At 40.6% G+C, this 19,804-nt stretch overlaps 2 non-coding genes across 2 annotated transcripts; both read left to right on the top strand.

The window, feature by feature from the left end:
- Positions 1–10,841: 10,841 nt before the first annotated feature.
- On the top strand, positions 10,842–10,914 carry Trnaf-gaa (transfer RNA phenylalanine (anticodon GAA)). The gene has a single exon. It is a non-coding gene; the product is annotated as a tRNA-Phe (tRNA).
- A 414-nt stretch (positions 10,915–11,328) lies between these two features.
- Positions 11,329–11,401, top strand: Trnaa-agc (transfer RNA alanine (anticodon AGC)). Its single transcript has one exon. It is a non-coding gene; the product is annotated as a tRNA-Ala (tRNA).
- The last annotated feature ends 8,403 nt before the right edge of the window (positions 11,402–19,804 follow it).

The following is a 19,804-nucleotide window of genomic DNA, read 5'->3' as shown; positions in this document are numbered from 1 at the left end:
GTGTTATTTCCATTTATTAACGAACTTGTGCTACAGAGAGAGACTGCTTTACATTGTTACCAAACCTCCATAAAAATCTTTTTTTCAATATACGCTCGCATCAAACGATGTAGGTTACTAAAACAAAGAGTAGGAAAACCTGAACGCTCTCAACGCAAGGCAGCCATTCGTTTGAATCATCAGCTATTAGTTTGATTCAGTAACGGGTGCTCCAAAATTCACGAAAGTAGTAGTTTCGACAGAAAACACAGGTTTATCATTAAAAATTGTATTTTTTATTGATTTATAAAGCATACAAAAAAATGGCTCTGAGCACTATGGGACTTAACATCTATGGTCATCAGTCCCCAAGAACTTAGAACTACTTAAACCTAACTAACCTAAGGACAGCACACAACACCCAGCCATCACGAGGCAGAGAAAATCCTTGACCCCGCCGGGAATCGAACCCGGGCGTGGGAAGCGAGAACGCTACCGCACGACCACGAAATGCGGGCTAAAGCATACGGTACAGGGTTACGTACCGAATAGACATTGGGTAAATGGCTTCCAGCAGCGAGCACCATTAACTGTTACTGTCTTACCTGCTGCGTATTCGATGAAGAATGGTCCAATGATGCCTCCAGCCCAAAATCCGCACTAACGTGTGACACGTTAGGGATGCATCGGTTTCAACAATCACTCGAGGATTTTCTGAATCACAAATGTGACAATTTTGTTGATAAACAAAGTCATCAGGATGAAAGTGAGCGCCATTGCTGAAGGTGAATTTGTTCGAAAAATCTGCATCCACTTGTTTCACACTTCACTCAAAAAGCTCGATTCGCTGTGTATGCTCAGTACACTTGAGTTTCGAGTCAACCGACCCTGGTATGCAAGAAGACGCAAATCTTTCTTGAGAACAGCTGTAGCTAATCGAAATTCCAATTCTTTACTCTGGTTCCGGATTGATATCTCTCGACTCTCGCAATCACTAGCACCCTCACGAACTATTTCGATGTTTTATGTTGAACGGTCTGTTGAAGTACGGCCTGAGTGTTTAAGGTCATTAACTGATCCATTCACCCTTTTTTTTAAAAATTTCTCGCTTCCCATGAAGCTGAATCACTGTTCCGACCATATTTTATACAAAAATTGCGAACTGTAGCTGCACAACCTTCATTATTTTTAAAATATTGCTCAATAATGAAAACGCGTCGTTCTTTCGTGTATTGCTCAATTTTTAATAACCCTGAACTGTCAGCTTTTCTTTTTGTTGGCAAGACTTTACCGCACAAATGGAAAAAAAAAAAAAAAATACAAATCTTGCTTGAATTTTGGGCCACCCTTCATTTGTGATTCGTCGATCCCTCTATTTTTGCATATGGCTCCTTTTGATAATTTTGGATTCGGGCACAGTATGCCTTTACAGTGTGTTTGCCTATCATGTTCCAAAAATATTTATAAATTTTGCATGTATACTGTATGTTCAATCCACTCAGGTACGGTACGGCAGTGTGTTCATTCTCTTCCGCCAAATTCGCAATATTGGGTTTCCAACTTCCACCAATAAGCACAACATAAATCGTACTCACCTACGTGCGTCGCGAATCTGCGCTGTATAGCATAATCGTATGGAACGTCTTGCAAAATTTTGTTCTATCCAGAGGTCTGAACTTTCTAATGCGAAGCGTTACACTTCTTAACGTCAGATGGATTAATTACGAGACAGTCTAGTCAAGTCAGCGCTTTAAGTGCTGTTAGTTCTGATTTCCCAGTAATTCCAGTAACGGAAGAAACCAGATTACACTTTCTCCTCAGTGACAAGAATAACAACACACTACTTCAGTGGGTCGTGTAACTGTGGCCCAAATCAAGGGTTCGTACGGCCTGAGGCTCTCAGCCGTATTTTTTATATGCATCAAGCAATTAAAAGCCGAATCCATAAACGGCAACTAAGGTTAAGAGCTTAGCCCGCCCGGTTAGCCGTTCGGTCTATCGCATGGCTTTCCGGAGTGGGAAGGAGCGCCTGGTCCCCGGCACGAATCCGCCCGGCTGCCTTGTGTCGAGGTCCAGTGAACCGGCCAGTCTGTGGATGGAATTTAGGCGGTTTTCCATCTGCCTCGGCGAATGCTAGCTGGTTCCCCTCAACTACGCTATGTCGGCGATTGCTGCGCAAACAAGTTCTCCACGTACGCGTTCACCTACATTACTCTACCACGCAAACGTAGGGGTTACACTCGTCTAGCGTGAAGTTGTGTCCACACTAGCGCGCTGCGCGGCTCGTGCGCATTGAATTCGTCATACACTACTGGCCATTAAAATTGCTACACCACGAAGAAGTATACTGTATGTTCAATCCACTCAGGTACGGTACGGCAGTGTGTTCATTCTCTTCCGCCAAATTCGCAATATTGGGTTTCCAACTTCCACCAATAAGCACAACATAAATCGTACTGACCTACGTGCGTCGCGAATCTGTGCTGTATAGCATAATCGTATGGAACGTCTTGCAAAATTTTGTTCTATCCAGAGGTCTAAACTTTCTAATGCGAAGCGTTACACTTCTTAACGTGAGATGGATTAATTATTTTTATATTGACCACTTATTTGTTGTGACTTCAGATCCATCGTAAGTTCTGCATTATTTATTTTTTTTTATAAAGTTCAGTGTGCCACCAACGCGACATTTCGTTTTGTTTTTCGACAAACTTGTCATTAGTAACGCCGCACCACTCATCACCATAATCCCGAGATTTTCCCGTCGCGTAGACATGTTTACAGCTTGGCTGCAAACTGAATACTTATATGTTCGTGGATCGCCGGAGGTTCGTTGGAACCCACAACTCCAACGAACAAAGGTGAGCGGCGCGCGTGCGGCTCGCGCACCGCTCGGGGTTCGTGGCGCGCAAGTGTGGACGCGGCCTCAGACGTTCCCTGGGAGGGTCCACCGGGAGCCGAACCGAACCGCACAATAACCCTGAAAGAGTAGTTCTGTGTGGGGCGGCGGAGGGGTGAAGTGGACTGCGGTAGTCGTCGTGGGGTTGTGGACCACTGCAGCTGTGGCGGGGACGGAACCTCTCCGTCGTTTCTAGGTGCCCGGTTAACATACAATATACAATACAAGGTTAAGAGCTTCCTAAGAGTATTTTCCTTGCTCAGTAACGAAGAAAAGTAGTTAAACAGTGTAATATTGAAGGCGTGCGTAATTATAACTGACGTTGGTGACTTCAGCCGTGTAAAGTTTGCCGCTTGCGTCAGGGTCAGAGTGGTATGCAGCGCTGCCGCTGCAGAGTTAATAGAAGTGAGAGCGGGAATATTTTAGTGTTTATTTTCCAACAATGGACAACTCACGAGCGTGCGCAACAAGCACTGATCAACTTTGTAGTATAAATATCAAACGCAAGTAACATATATTCGTGTATTCGTGAATGCACATTATAGTCAGTCATCCTCAAATGTGGCGCATGCTTGTAGCATGTATTGCACAGTCTAATTAACGGTATTGTAATGTTTGCGATTACTGTTGCTAATTAATGTAACATACAGTTGTATGGAGATTGTCAGTTAATAGTAAGAGCGGTAGGGGAAGGTTTGGTAAAGGGACCAGGACGGGAAAAGTAGCGCACGCTCATTCTCTTTTTGCACTGAATCGCACTGCTGCCTGCTGAGAAGTGTTCAGAATAGCTGTAATATACACAGACATCGTTGTCAGTGAGATTGAGAGAGGAAGCTTTTTCTGTTATTTTTTAGTAAAAACGTTTTTGCTTTTGAGTCGTCAGATGTAAGATAAGTCATTTTTATTATTCTTGTTAGCTCACTTGTATGGAAAGTAATATTTTTTTTACCATGTCATTTGTTTTTATTTATTTAATTTTTTTCGTGTTCCGTAGATACTTGATACGAGTGTATTGCTAGGATGTAGAATGTCTCAGATTATTACAGTAATAACTATATCTAAATGGGCCTAAGTCATGTATAAACAGATACATGAGGTTCAAGGGTTTAAACAACAACACAGATTATAGCAGTAATAATGATTACACAAACAAACTGCAAGTCTTACGTTCTAATACATATATAAAGCATTCTGTCATCAATTGATATGCCACTGCCACATAAGTCAGTCCTTATAGGAATTCTTAAAAATTACACACGTTGTACTAATTATTACACACTGTCCAAAAATTCCTGTAAAGAACAGAAAGAACTAATCAAAAGATAAAGTTTCAGTTATTTTTTGAATTTAGTCATACCCCCAATGACTGATTTAACATGAAAGGGAATAATAATAATAATAATAATAATAATTTTATTGTCTTTAAGCCATTACAGCAATAGACAAAGTCATACATATAATACAATACAGTACAGTACATGCTATAGAAGGACAGAATTGTTAAGAACTTTACAGTTTAATATCACAGGTCATGAAATCCTTTACATTGTAGAATGGGTTTACAACTAACCAGTCATAAAGTGTTTGTTTGTATTGTTGCTCTGGTAAATTTTGTATACCTTGTGGAAGTTTGTTAAATAATTTGTGGCCCATAAGTTCATAACTGTTAACTGATTTTGACAGTCTGTGGTAGGGCGTATAGATAGAGCTGTTTGTCCTAGTGCTGTAACAATGTATATTTGCCCTGCGTTTTACTTTACGTAAGTTCTTTTTTGTGTAGATTAAAACATAATAAATATATAGGTTTATTACTGTCATGATTTTTTGTTGAGTAAACAAAGGTTTACAATGAGCCTTGTATGGTGAGCCTGTAATTATCCTAATAGCTTTCTTTTGCAGCAATAGTATATCATGCACACAAGTGGAGTTTCCCCATAAAATAATGCCATAGGATATGATGCTTTGGAAAAATGAGTAGTAAGATACTCTAACATAATTTTTAGGTACACAGTGCATTAATCGCCTTAACAAATATATTACCCTAGACAATTTACCGCTAATATACTTAATATGTGGATTCCAAGAAAGTTTATCATCCAAATATACCCCCAAAAATGTAACACAACTAGGATCATCTGATGGAAACTTGTCTTTTAAACTAAATACCATCTGCTGGGTTTTGCTTTCATTAAGCAAGAACCCATTTGCTTTAAACCAGTGTGAAGCTTGCTCAATTGTCTCTGTAACACATGTTTTAAGGCTATTAAGATTACTGCTGTTCAGAAATGTTGTATCATCAGCATAGAGTACTGTTCTGGATTTGATAAATGATGGCAGGTCATTTATCATTATTAGGAAAAGGAAAGGGCCCAGCACGGATCCCTGCGGAACACCTACCTCAAGTTGTTCTATACTGGACATTTCTTTCCCAACACAGACGGCTTGCTTACGATTTTGTAAATATGATCTTAATAGCTTAAGGCTGTTACCTTTAACACCGTAAAAGTCCATTTTTTCGAGTAGTAGTGTATGTTCTACACAGTCAAAGGCTTTGCTTAGGTCACAAAAAGTCACTTGGGCAAAGCATTTATCTTCAAATACTTGATGGATGTATTTAACAAAATTGTCAATGGCATCAATGGTTGACAGGTTTTTCCTAAAGCCATACTGTGATCCACTTATTAATCCTATGTTATCAAAGTAACCAGATAATTGTTGGTAAATTATGCATTCTAGAACTTTTGAGAAAACTGGGACTATGGATATTGGCCTGTAACTTGAGACAGAATTTTTATCTCCTTTTTTATGTACTGGAACTACCCTAGACAGTTTAAGCTCATCAGGGAAAAAACCCTCCAGTATACACTTGTTTATACAATATGTTAGGGGGTACACTATACAGTCTATTACTTTCTTAAGCATGTTACAAGACAGGTCATATATGTCTACACTGTCTGATGATTTTAACTGCTTCACTATTCTTAACACAAAACCAGGTGAGACCTCAGAAAAATTGAAGGTACTTGTGTTTGTTGATGACCTAGCAATATTTTTTGACAGTAACTGTGATGAGCTGATTTCAGGTTTAATTATAGCACTTCCTCAACTGATTTAATAAAAAAAAAGTCATTAAATTCCTGGGGAGAGATACTAATTTTGTCACTTCTTTTATCTTTGGCGACACTATTTATTAGAGTCCATGCTGCTTTGCACTTATTGGTGGATTTCTCAATACTTCTGAGATTGTGTGCTTGTTTGGCTTCCACAATTGCTTTTTTGTACTCATTCCTAGATCTAACATAGGCTACTTTAGCATGGTTGGTTTTCAGATTTTTATAAATATTGTACAACAACATAACTTGATTTTTCATAGTAGACAGCTGTTTTGTGTACCATGTATGTTGTCTATTTGGAACTTTTGCTTTTAGGACTCTGTTAGTTACTTTGCATTTCTTTATTGGTATGCAGTCATTAAAGTGTCCCAAAAATGCTTTGAGAAACCTATCAAATAGTACCTTTGCTGGCAGATAATTGCTTAGAGTATAATGTGTCTCATCATAACACAGGCCAAACCAATCTCTGTTAGAAAGGGACATACAAAACCTGTCAATTTTCTCATCTGTGACTGGTCTAGTGACCACAACTTCTGGGACAAACTTATTTACGTAACTCTTATCAAGAGGGAACCTACTTGTATAATTTAAAGATCAGAATATGGAAATACTGTCACAAAACATGATTCTTCTGTTGTTTTAAAATTTACAAAAATATTGTCAAGACATGCATGTTCTCTTGTAGGTTTGTTATTGACTGAATGTAAGTTGCACTGTCTTAGTAGGTTTTGGAGTTCAGTGACAGTACGTTTTTGTGTTGTGACATCGAATTCAGCATTCACATCTCCACCTATCACAATATCATAATGTATCCATCTAGTATCTGTAAGTACATGTAATAGCAGGTCCAGTTTTTCTAAAAATACATTGGTTATACCCTTAGGTGACCTGTACAGGGAAATTACAACTAACTTAAAACTGTCTATTACTATACCAGCAGCTTCAAAGTTCTGTTCATCACACAGAAAATCTAGATCTAATCTATTGAATGTACTGCTAAGTGACTTGTTAACATATATTGCCACACCACCTCTTAAATGCAATTTTCTGCAGTAGCTACTGGCTAGAATATAATCATCAAATTTAATAAATGTAAGTTCACTCTCACTAGCCCAGTGTTCACTTAAACAAAAGATATCAAACTTATTTTCTAATCCAAAGTCATTGACAATAAATTCTTTATCCCTTACTCCTTCAATGTTAAGATAACAGATTATAAAATCAAACCTGTCTTTCTTTACAGATGCACTATTTTGCTGATAGGCTATTAAATCTCTGGCACTATTTATCTTATGGGCTTCTTCCCCTTGCTGCCTCCTACTAAAAAATCATTTAGACGTAATGGAGGTACAGTTTTCCGTTTGCCCACTACACTTGATACTGCTTCTACTCTTGGAGGTCTCTTCGCATCTTCTTGTTCATGGCATGATCTAAGTGGCTGGGTTCCCACTGTAGGTAGTTCAAATGTTGCTGCAGAATGGACAACTGGATCACCTGTTGGTACACTAGTTGCTGAATATGCTGCCACTTTTGCTGTTTCAGTTATCCTAGTTCCTGAATGAGGTGTTCTACCTGTTGTAACTGTAGTTACAGCTTCCCCTCTCCCAGCACATTCTTTTGTAATCAGTGATACCTGATGTTGTGTTACTGCTGCAACTGGAGTACATGGTAGGGAAGATACTTTGCAGGCGTCCTTTACCAGTGGTAGTGGAACAGGATCACTTTTCTTACATCTAGGAGAAACAATATCCAGTACCATTTTGATCTTTTGACTGAGCAGCGATTTGCCCCATTTATTTAAATGCATACCATGTGTTGTGAAGTGCTGTCTTTCAAGATCGTCAATACTGAGGAAAAAAGCATTTGAAGTGGTCTTGCAGATCTTTTCATACATCCTGTTTGCTTTTTGGATTTCTCTGTTCACACAAGAAGATTCAGTAAGGTCATGTCTGTGTGGAATGCCTACAACAATAACTTTTTGATCCTCTGTTGTACGTAGCGCATCTCTTAGCACTCTGTTTGCTACTATTAGTTCATTCTTATATACATCGTTTGCACCGCCCAATATTACAATGCATTCACTTTGTGTCACGTGATTATTGTTTTTATAGTTTTTCAAAACTTCTTTTAGGCCTGCTCCAGGTTTCACAACACTTGTCACATTGAGATCCTGCTGGAAACGAAGAATTCCTGCAATTCCTCTTCCGTGGCTGTCAGCAAGCAAAACTGTAGGCCTACTAAAGTTTTTAGGAGTCACTTTGTTTGCAACATCGAGACAGTTACGTTTTACTGACTTATTGCGCTTTGTAAATTTCCTGTCCGCCGATTCCGATTCGTAGTCTTGGTGTGAGTTGCTTGTTTCAACATTTTTAAGTTCACAATCCGTAATAAGATGTTGAAATCGATTTCTTAACGGAACTTTTAATGCACTGGAAACATATTTAGGTTTTGCACATTTCTTTGGTTCACTGTACTCTTGAAGTTGACCGAGTTCTTTATGTGATGGGTCAGATAGACTTTTAATAATGTTTTCCAACAACAGAGCATGTTCTCTTGTGGCTTTCAGTTCTTTCTGCAGTGATTCGAGTACTATGATTTCACGATTTGCGCGGCACATTTCACTCGCTGCCAGACGTCCGTTACACTTTGTTCCACACGTACACGAGATGTTTTCTTGATTTATTTTCGCGAAGCACTGCGAATGATACCAAATATGCAACACTGAACAAATTCTAATGCCACTTGATACGATTTTGTCGCATAACTTGCACCTTATTGACGCTAAATACTCGCAATTTATGGACCGATTTACTACCACATCTATATGCGTCGCCATCTTTATTGTATACTTTTATGGTTCAAAAATGGTTCAAATGGCTCTGAGCACTATGGGACTTAACATCTGTCATCAGTCCCCTAGAACTTACAACTACTTAAACCTAACTAACCTAAGGACATCACACACATCTATGCCCGAGGCAGGATTCGAACCTGCGACCTTTCTGTACCATGCAGAGATTTTTGTTATTTTTGTGAAGATCATGTTTACTCCTTGTATCATGATCATGATATTCACTGTTTTTTTTGTAAGTTATGTGATTATTGTTCACAAAGCACATCAGTGAAAAAATGTACAGAAATGGCACGGTGAGAATCCCGAGCTGTTTGAATAAGTTTCAATAATACTTTGTCACAACATTTTATTTCAATATTTTCCTGTTTTTTATTTGCTAATTGAAACTGAATGAATTGAGTCTTGTGAACTCTGAGTGACAGACAATTAGAAGTGGACCAGTGTAAAGTTTCTTTGAACACAGTGGTCGCAGTGTTCTCTAGATTGCAGTTGGGTGTTGTGTCAATCACAATGATTGCATCACCAGCAGACAGGGTGAAGTGTGATTTTTTTGTCATACAGCAAGGCAGATCATTGACAAAGATGAGGAAACGTGAGGGACCAATCACCAAGCCCTGTGGCACTCTCAATATTTGACTGTGCCCCAGTCAGAACAGGCAGGTGCCATTGCAGAATTGTTCAATGCTGCCTTCTGTCATCTAGATATCTAAAAATAACTTCTTAACACTTTTATATTCAAAGCAATCGTCCGCCTTTGTATTCCTTAGTGACAATTTTGAAATAATTAAGTTACGTTATTTAAATCCGTCACTGTCATATTTGGTCTAATACAAATGTCCAGTTGAAAACAGTTTTCTGCAGCTGCTTGGTATTCTCTCAGATTCTAGGGCGTGAAGATGCATAGAAAAAGTGTCTAGAAATCAGATGAACAAACATGGGATCCTCTTGCGATGGCTGTGGCCACAGTACCCAACGGTACTGACCGGCTGCCGTGTCATTCTAAGCACACGCGTGTCACAGGATACGAATATGGAGGTGCATGCGGTCAGCACATAGCTCTCCCGGCCGTATGTCAGTTTAGGAGACCGCAGCAGTTTAGGTACGGAAAATTGTAAGCCTCCTGAAAAAATGCCAGTAGTTCCAATATATCATTTTCTTTTTCACTTGAATATATTAGGTGTGATACCCTATGATATGTAGATTGAAGATGCGTAAGTGGTAAGCTTGTAACAATAACCATGGTTTGGTGAAATTTGAATTCATCTTTGAGAGGCCACTTTACACTCTACATCCGCCCCCCTCCCTCTTTCCTATGCGGCCAAAGGTGTCACTCTACAATGTCAATATTCCCTCTAAAAAAAGCTTGACGACCGCTGCACTAGATATTAAGAAGAGGTTTTTTCGTCAAGTTCGAATGGAACTAATAAAAATCAGCTGCGACAGTAGGTAAACGGTATATGATCTTGTATGAACTGTGCGTAATACAAAAATTGTCAGACTGCAACTTTTATTAATAAGAGACCTAAAACTGTGGTAGTCTAGAAACGCAGATCAAAAAAATATAGTAGACTCTCTTGTTTCCTAATAACCAAGTTGCACTTACATGTTTTCCATTAAAGAATATACACTGCCAATCCAAGTAACTTCACGATCTTCTACAGACACAAAAAGGCTGTAGCTTCTCTTCTTTTTTCATGGTGCCGTTACCTTCGAGGCATACATCTCAAAATTCTATGAAACTGTACCTACTATCTAAATCCCACTTACTGTATTTCACCGCTAGTTAGAGTGATCGCGATGTTCTACATATGTACTAGTGTGGCGTTTTAACAATGTGGTATATCAACACTGAATTGCAAAACAACTGTCACTCTGCATAAAAATGTTATACAAAGTACACATGTAACCATATGAATGTTATGCTAATTATATCTATAAAAATACGGCATATAAAATGGCAGGTACGCTACAATTTTAGTTTTCTATATACGCATCGGCCGAAATAGCTCAGTTGGGAGAGCGTTAGACTGAAGATCTAAAGGTCCCTGGTTCGATCCCGGGTTTCGGCAATTATTTTTTTCCATCCATCCTACGCCGCGTTTTCAAGCACTTCATTATATTTTGGCGCTCGGTCCATTCTCTATTACCATAATTTTAATATACTATAAGAGAAATAATCATGAAAAGGATTTTGATTCAGTTTCTGTGATGGATGTTTTGCAAGGCCGTTCCTCAGTATTACACATCCGTACGTGTAGCGATATTTTATAGTTCTTCACTTTGGAGCAACACGATGCGGTAATTCAATCAGAAGTACAATGGTAAACATTTTTGCAGTAAGTTTACCGTATTGTGATTACGTAAGACAGCGGAATTTCGGCATTCATACACAATAATCTACGTTACAACCTAAAACAATTATTACTTATAAACAATTCGACTCGGAATGGTCTCAATCGATATATTGCCACGAAGTCTCTTCAGGGGGCGTAGCTCAGATGGTAGAGCGCTCGCTTAGCATGCGAGAGGTACCGGGATCGATACCCGGCGCCTCCAAAATTTTTTTTTCCTTTCCCTCGTATTATTTACGTTTTTGCGGTAGTTCCAATGGAACTGCAACTGCGCACACGACTTTACAATATCTTACAAACTTCCAAATATGTTCTACGTAACAGTTGTTGTATACAGTGAAAGTATATTATGAATAACCTCTTCCTAACTGAACAGGAATTTGTAAAATAACGTATTTGAGTGAGCATGAGCCCTTCCACTAACCTTCAGAAGGGCTTCTGTTCAACGTTTTACTGAATATTTATTTAAAAGCTACAGAAGAGTGCCTACCGAGTGAAACAAGGGCAGTGAAGGAAAAGGGAGAGCGTGTGACATGGCTGACAAAGGGTTTACTTGTATCCTGTACAAAACTAATATCTCTTTATATTAGTAACAGAGATCCACACAGATGGTCATTTTGGTGAGTTATAAAGTTTAAAAAAGTTACAATAAGACACTGTAAGCTCCCAAAAAATTTTGTGGGGAACATGATTGCTCAGCCACCAGTGTCAGGAGCACATGGGAGGTAATTTACAAAGAAACAGGGTACTTGGCAGGTAATAAAAGCCTATGGCTCAAAGTAAACAATAGAATAATAGAAGACCCTGTAGCCGATAGTGGCACTTTCAACACATATTTTACCAACATATGCAAAAGTCTTACAGAAAATAACAAAAGTGATCCTCTGCAAGCCCTACAGATTCTTAAAAATAAGCAAGACACCACCATTAGCTCATGTTATTTCTGTCCTACTTCAGCACAATGGATAGTAAAAGTGATGATAATAAAGCCTCCACTGATACAAATGGGCTTTTAAATAAAGTTTTAAAGTTAAAGGCAAATGAAATGGCCAAACCATTCTTCTACCTAGTTAATTCATGTCTGGAATAGACAGATAAAATGAAGTAGACACAATTTTACCACACTACGAAAATGGAGATCCATTGTGCTCTGAAACTATAGTCCAATTAGCCTACCTTCATAAGAAGTGGATATGAATGTAGTTCAGAACACATGCCGATGAAAGGGCACGAATGTATCATATTACAGGGAAACAGCTCCTTGACAGCTGTACTGCGGGATGGAGACAACTGGCAGCAGCTCCATTATGCTCTGGGGAACATTCACATGGCATCCATGGGCCTAGTGGAGCTTGTGCAAGGCACCGTGATGGCCAAGGATTATCGTACATTGGTTGCAGACTACATACACCCTTCATGATGATCGTGTTTCGCAATGGTAGTGGCATCTCTCCACAAGATAATGCACCGTGTCACAAGGCCAGGAGTTCGAGGAATACAGTGGCGAGTTCCAACTGATATACTGGCCCCCCAACTCGCCAGACCTGAACCTGATTGAACACATCTGGGATGTGATTGAACGTGGCATCAGAGCTATTTGCTCACCTCCCCAAAATTTATGGGATTATTTCACTTTTGTGTGCAGATGTGATATCAACTCCCTACAGCAACCTACCAAGGCCTGACTGCTTCCATGCCACAATGCGTTGCCACTATAGGTCATAATGTTGATCAATGTGTGTGTGTGTGTGTATGTGTGTGTGTGTGTATGCGTGCGAGTTGTGTACCACAACATGACACAGTTAAACCAGAAAGAAGTAACTGCTTATACAACAGTAAAACTGTACAATTGTTTATCATTTCATATTTCAAACTGTAGCTTGAAAGAGAAGTTTAAGCAAACAACAAAACTATTGCTTATACAAAGTCCTTTCTATTCAGTCAGTGAATACGTACTGAATGCAAAAAATTGGAAACACAGTATAATGGAATTAGAATGTGCATAAATAGATAAATAATAAATTCAGTGTATATTCTTATGTATGGTAGAACAGAAATAAAATGTGTGTAGGTCTTCCGGCAACAGACTGGCTGTTTAGTTTAAACTAATTGAACCACTTTTATTTATATCTAATCATGCTTTTACTGCAATAACCCCTCTGTTTTCTAGATTACATTATGATTAGCTTGAACTTACTTAGCACAACACTCAAGTTCCAGACATTCAGTTGTAAGGCATGCCACAGAGTGAAAACTGTCAAACATCGCCACTCGTGGATGCGTGCGCAGACTCTCATCCAGATACTCTGCTGGCCAGCAGACGGCTTTTTAGACACACGACCAGCCAGCTCTAACTCAGTTACATATTTACCTCTGCATATGTGTTATTGAGCTGTTGTTTTCAGCCACTCTGTGGCTAGTGCGCCCTCTATAATAAGTTGTTTTCTAGACTTTGTAAAATTTGTTTGGCAGTCATTGTGTGGTGTTCTCTTGAGGGATTACAACACAATGCCGATGAGTAGGGTCATATCTTCACATGTTCTTCATTGTTCAATTTCTTTTTGCATTTTGTTGCATTTGGTGAGTCAAATGTTGCTGCAGTAACAGAAGGATCCCAGCACAGTCATGGTACAGGCTTTTCTGGCGTGGCTCTCCAAAATTTCATCTCTGGCTCCATTTCCTCCTCAGTTCCTGCCATTCAGTGAGCCATCAGAAGATTGTGAGGTTACAGACACCACCTGTGGCAGCATTTTCACATGTTCCATGTTATGTCTCGGAGGTACATCATGCACTGTTTTTATCATGGTTTTCTCCCACCTTGTGGCAGTTGGCCCCCTTGGAAGAACCTTCCTCGCTGTCATCATTTGACACCTTATGTTCATTGTAATCTTCCTATTATTGCCACCTCACATATCATTGATGCAAGGCTTGAATTTTACGAATGCAAGAAGCAGCCCCATCAGTTTCATTGTGCCTCAGTCGTGACCATCCAGGGCCTTAGTCGCAAGTGCCATTTTGTCAACATACAAGTTAAAAGGGGCAATATGCAGATTGTCATGGTATGCGATGTTATCATTCCCTCTGCCCCGGATAAGTAACTCTGGCAATGGACACTCCAGTTAGAGAGCCCCTCCCTCAAAGACGGTTTCTCAAGTGCCTAGTTGTATGAGATGTGAGAAGCTGCTTATCAGCAGTTGAAAACTTGGTATAATATCACAGTGCTAGAGGATGGCCTGGCTGCATCTACTCATCCGGGGAGGATGACATTGCAGTGGTGTAAGATAGCTGACCCAATGGCTCCCATACATCACTTATACAGCATTCCAGCTGCCCCTCCATATTGCCATTATGTTACTCCAAATATGAAAGATCAGAGTGTCCCCAGCAATGGGCTGCCTGTCATTTCAGATAAAAGGCAACAGTGTGGTAGTCTGCCATTTAATTGCACAGAATGCAGCATCAGAGATCACGGATAGGGATATTCAGAAGGTGTCATCATCAGGGCCAGTTCCTGATCACAGTTCCAACAAGCTTTTTGTGAAGTTTTGGTTCACCTTGCAGGTAGATCTTAAGGCAGCAGTTTCCCTGCTTAATGCCCGAACATATTTGGACGTCAGCATTCCACAGCTGTCAATGGTAAACAGGTGCCTCAGGGGATACTGTAAACAGCAAATTCCCTTGCTTGGCCAATTCACGGAGGAAGGCCTTTGGCTTTTTTCAGTCACAGTCTCCAAAGAGGTGGTATCTGCCAACGTCCCCTATAAGTCTTTGGAATCTGTGTGCTCAGAACTACAGGATATGTTTGTGGAATGCCTACGGTGCACCACAGCCTTTCAAGTGCACACAACCTTGAAGTGGTTGGCTTGTCCTAGATGTTTTTGTGCTAGGCAGTGTCCCCTGGCCCTCTGCTCCCAAGTCAAGATGACAGAGCTGGACTGGCTTACCTCTCTCGGGGTTGTGGTTCCCTTTGCCTCTAGAGAATGGGGGCACACCCCTTGTCATCATTAAGAGTTTCTATAGTAAATTTCACCTTTGTGGCAGTTTTAGGGCTACCGTGAATTCACAGTCCATGGTTGACATGTGCCCACTGCCATGTTCTGATCAACTGTTCACATGCTTAGCAGGAGTCAATTCTTCTCCATCCATGTGTATCATGGTTATTAACACCTCAGTCAACCTCTGTCATCACTAATGGTTAATGTTTGGGATGGAAAATGCCCCCACAATTTTTCAGCACTGTTTGGAAGAAGTCACATCCAATATTCCACATTGCTTCAACTACCTGGATGACATCGTCATTACAGGACATGCTACAAGTTACCACCTGCACCACCTCCAAGTCGTCTTCCAGAAACTCTGGGCCACAGATCTGTCTTGCAATCTGTGAAGTCCAAAATTTTCAGCCATCTCGTGAGGTAGGGCATCTGAACCATGGAGAGCCTTTACGGACCTGCAACAGCCTTCAAAATTGCTTTTTTCAGGCAACATTGCCTATTACCACTAGTTCATTCCTGGGTCATTCACCATCGCGCACCCACTGCATCTCCTTTTACACAAAGGTGTTCCCTTTGTCTGGTCTTCAACATGTGACCAGGCCTTCACCATACTAAAGGAACACCTCCAGTCGGCACTGTATCTATCTATCTTCGATCCCAACAAACCACTGGTTTTGGCTATGGACACCTCACACATGGTGTGGGGATGATCCTTGCCATCAGAATGCAGGTGTTTTGGAGCAGGCAATACTTTCAGTGCAATACTTTCAGCACAGCACTGTTCCAGCACTCTCACATTGAGAACGAGGCTCTAGCCATTGTGTATGTGGTCACCAAAATTCAAGTTTTCTTTAATGGAACCAAATTCCAACGAATTATGGACCACAAGCCTTAATTTCATTATTTAGTCCATTTTTCTGGGTCCCCAGTAAGGTGGTCTACAGGTCGCAGCAGTGGGCCTTGTTCCTTTCCAAATATAACATTCATTTGCACCCCACGGGGCACCATCCAAAAATAATAGACTCCTTATCCTGGCTGCCTGTGGGCCCAAACCCAGAGTTCAATCAGGAGGAGCTTGAGTGTTTTCATTTGTATGCCTCCTCCTGCCGAGTGGTAGACGGGTTTCCGCTCATTAGGGCCTGAGTTGCCAAAACAACAGCATCTGACCCCATCCTCAGGCAGGTATTCTGCCTCGTCCAACAAGGTTGTCTTTTCGCCCTCCAAGCCACTTGTCAGTTGTGCTTCACAACTACTTTGTTTTGCACCATTGCCTCCTCATCTTCATGGACGAAGCAGCTCCATGGGTGGTCATTTCCTGAAGTTTGAGGTGGGAGGTTTTACAGGTGTTACATAAATGGCACCAAAGCCTTGGCTGACAGACATGTTTACTGGCCTGGCATTGACCGAGAACTGGAACACTTGGTTGTTGCAAGTCCCCAGTGTACCAGTCTACACGCGGTTCCCAGGTCATCATTCTCACCACGGCCTCCAGCAACCCAGCCCTTGGAATGCATCCATGTTGATTTTGTGTGTTCGTTTCTGAATGTGGTCTGGCTGATTGTCGTTGATGCACTGATGCATTCATGATGTTAGCTCCCTTCCATTTTACCCAAAATCATATGGGAGGCTAAACGCATGGGTTGCACTTTTAAGACCCAGATAAAAAAATATCTGCAAGTGTTCCCCACCAAAGAGGTGTTAATTTTTTTTCCGACAGCCTACCAAACAACTCCTATTGGTTCCTGTAACCTAGTGAAGGTTCTCCATGGATGCCAGCCAAGGACACCACTCCATCTCCTCTCTCCCAGATCTTGCCCACCATTGTGTTCCAGCATATAAGATTTTAGCCAGGGCAGAAGTCTGGGCATCTGGTTTTGGTCAGCATCCTTTCTGGATACCGGCAGTATTTGTCTAACACAAGGCTGCTGTGAAATCAGCTTTGCGTCCAGGTGAATACCCTCCCCTCTGTCCTGGCCACAACTCTACCTTCACCGGTACCCTGGTTGTTGTGCGCTGCCTACCTGCAAATGTTCCAGTCTGCCTCTGCCTAAAGAGCCTACACCTTTGCAGCCTCTGGCAGCAGTTCCAGTGGCACTCCAGCCAGAGTGCATATTCCTCACAGACTCATTGTCACAGGACCGGGCTCCACCTGTAGTAGTGTCAACTCCACCTTGCACACTGACTCCAGGCATCGCCATGGATCCCAATTCGGACTGCCGTCACCAGCACTGTTGTCTTGTGCTCTGACGGAGGGGTTGTTGGATCTCTCCTCGCACTGGCCACCTACACTCATATCCCCAGGTCTCCAGCAACCAGGGGTTGATTGCTCCTCTTGCCTCCAGGGCCTCCATGGATGTGGATGCCATATCCATATCACAGCTGTCCACAACTTGCCCTGGGGATCAGCAATGCTCTCCCAATGTGGGAGAGGTGTAGTGACCTGCACTGATCACAATTGAGATCCGGGTGCATAGCCGTAAGGCACACCACAGAAATCAGCAGACACAGCTAGAAATTCAACAACCATCAGAGGCCATCACTTATGGATGCACATGCAGCCTCTCGCTTGCGCAGTCTACCAGCTGCCTTACAGCTTTTACAGAAGAGGTCTGGCTAGCTCTAACTCAGTTATATGTTTACCTCTGCATATGTATTATTGGACTGTTATTGTTAGCTACTCCATGGCAAGTGTACCCATTACAATAAATTGTTTTCAAGACTTAATAAAGTTTGTTGTATCAGTCATCGTGTGATGTACTCATGGGGGATTAGAACAAAAAACAAATCTTAAGAACCATCAAACAAATTGGGCAGCTACAAAAGTGACCAAGTCTACATCTTACATTTTTAGGGCAGGCAAAGAAGGAAGTGGCAGGCACTTGTTTTAACTCAAAGGGTCTTGACATTGCATCCTGCAGTTGCTATTTAGCAAGGCAGGAGAGAAACAACAAACTACAAATGAGCCATGGAGAGAAGACAGGCATTGAGTTTAATTGTAATGGAGATGTGACTTTAATGACTAGGGAACTGACAGCAGACACACAAAACAATGATTGGGATGATTTCTTTCACATTTGAGGAGTCTTTTGGTTTACTCTTTGCTGGTTATTTTTTGGGCTTTTCAGGTTTATATGTTTCAGTCATTTTATAGAAATGAATGCATACCTCATATGCATTCAGATTTATTTATTAAGTAGGCAAAAATATTACCAAATCAAAGTACAGCAACACAGTGTAAATGTGGATCTCTCTTTATCATCTTCACTTAGTCTATTCTTTGCTGGATAATGCATACATGCAATGCAAATATTTGTTGCAAATTTTTCTGCCTTGCATCCCTTTCTGGATCTAAGGAGTAGGGAGTCTCCCACAGACAAATTAAGATTTCTCAGTTACGCCTTCGGTGACTGGGGGTACATTTCAACAGTAATGTCAAGTTCTCTCCCAGGAAAATTTGTCGAAAACAGAGAAAATGAGCTCATGTCTAACACTCAGGCCGTGCTTCAACAGACAGTTCAACATATAACATCGAGAGAGTCGAGGGATATCAATCCGGAACTATAGTAAAGAATTGGAATTTTGATTAGCTACAGCTAGTTTCAAGAAAGATTTGCGTCATCTGGCCTTTAAAGTTCCAGCACCATAAGGATTTCTCATGACTCTGTGTAAATTACATACAAAAGTAAATTGAAATCTCCCATAGATGAGGAAAATTTGTGGATTTTTTTTCAGGTTCTCAGTGGTCTGAAAAATTAAATTACTTGTGATAAGAGGAAACCATTTATTAATGTTTTAAAAATGTCTTGCTTTATGTATAGTTTCTAAGCTTCTAGAATTCTTTGTCATTTTTAGGAACCACAGCATTAGTGCACTGATTCACTTAAATTACAGCTCTGTTCTCAGACACTCGAGCAGTACTCAAGAATGGCTTGCACGAGTGTTCTATATGTGGTCTCCTTTGCAGATGAGTCACACTTTCCTAAGATTCTCCCAATAAACTGAAGTCAACCATTTGCTCTCCCTTCCACAGCTCTTACGTGCTCACTCCATTTCTTATCTCTTTGCAGTGTTACACCTAGATATTTAATCCATGTGACTGCGTCAAGCAGCACACTGCTAATACTGTATTCGAACATTACAGGTTTGGTTTTCCTATTCAGCTGCATTAACTTACATGTAGAGCAGGCTGCTAGTCATCACACCAAATAAAATTCTGTCTAAGTCATCCTGTCATTTGGAAAGTGAATGAACAGTTTTACGATAGTATTATCTATCCCTTTCTGAGGAAAAGGAACTTTAGTAAATAGTAACAACAGTTTCACTTGTAACTAGTAATAAAATAATAAGTGTACTGCATCTTTTAAATGGATTATTTCTTTTCTTTTCTTTTCTGTTAGGCACTCGAATTGCCTTTTTTATTCTTAATCTCTCTCATGGGTACCGAAGACAGAGCCAATCAGCTATCATGACTGCACAGAACAATGAAATTATACTGAAATGTGTGAAAACTGCAGTACAAAGCAGAATATATGTGGCTGACATGAACTCAATACAATAAATTAGACACATAACAATATACAAATGACTAGGACTACAGGTTGTACACAATTTCT

This window comes from Schistocerca nitens, chromosome 8 (genome assembly GCF_023898315.1).
Source record: "Schistocerca nitens isolate TAMUIC-IGC-003100 chromosome 8, iqSchNite1.1, whole genome shotgun sequence".
Lineage (NCBI taxonomy): Eukaryota > Metazoa > Arthropoda > Insecta > Orthoptera > Acrididae > Schistocerca > Schistocerca nitens.
This window is presented reverse-complemented; position numbering and strand designations above follow the sequence as displayed.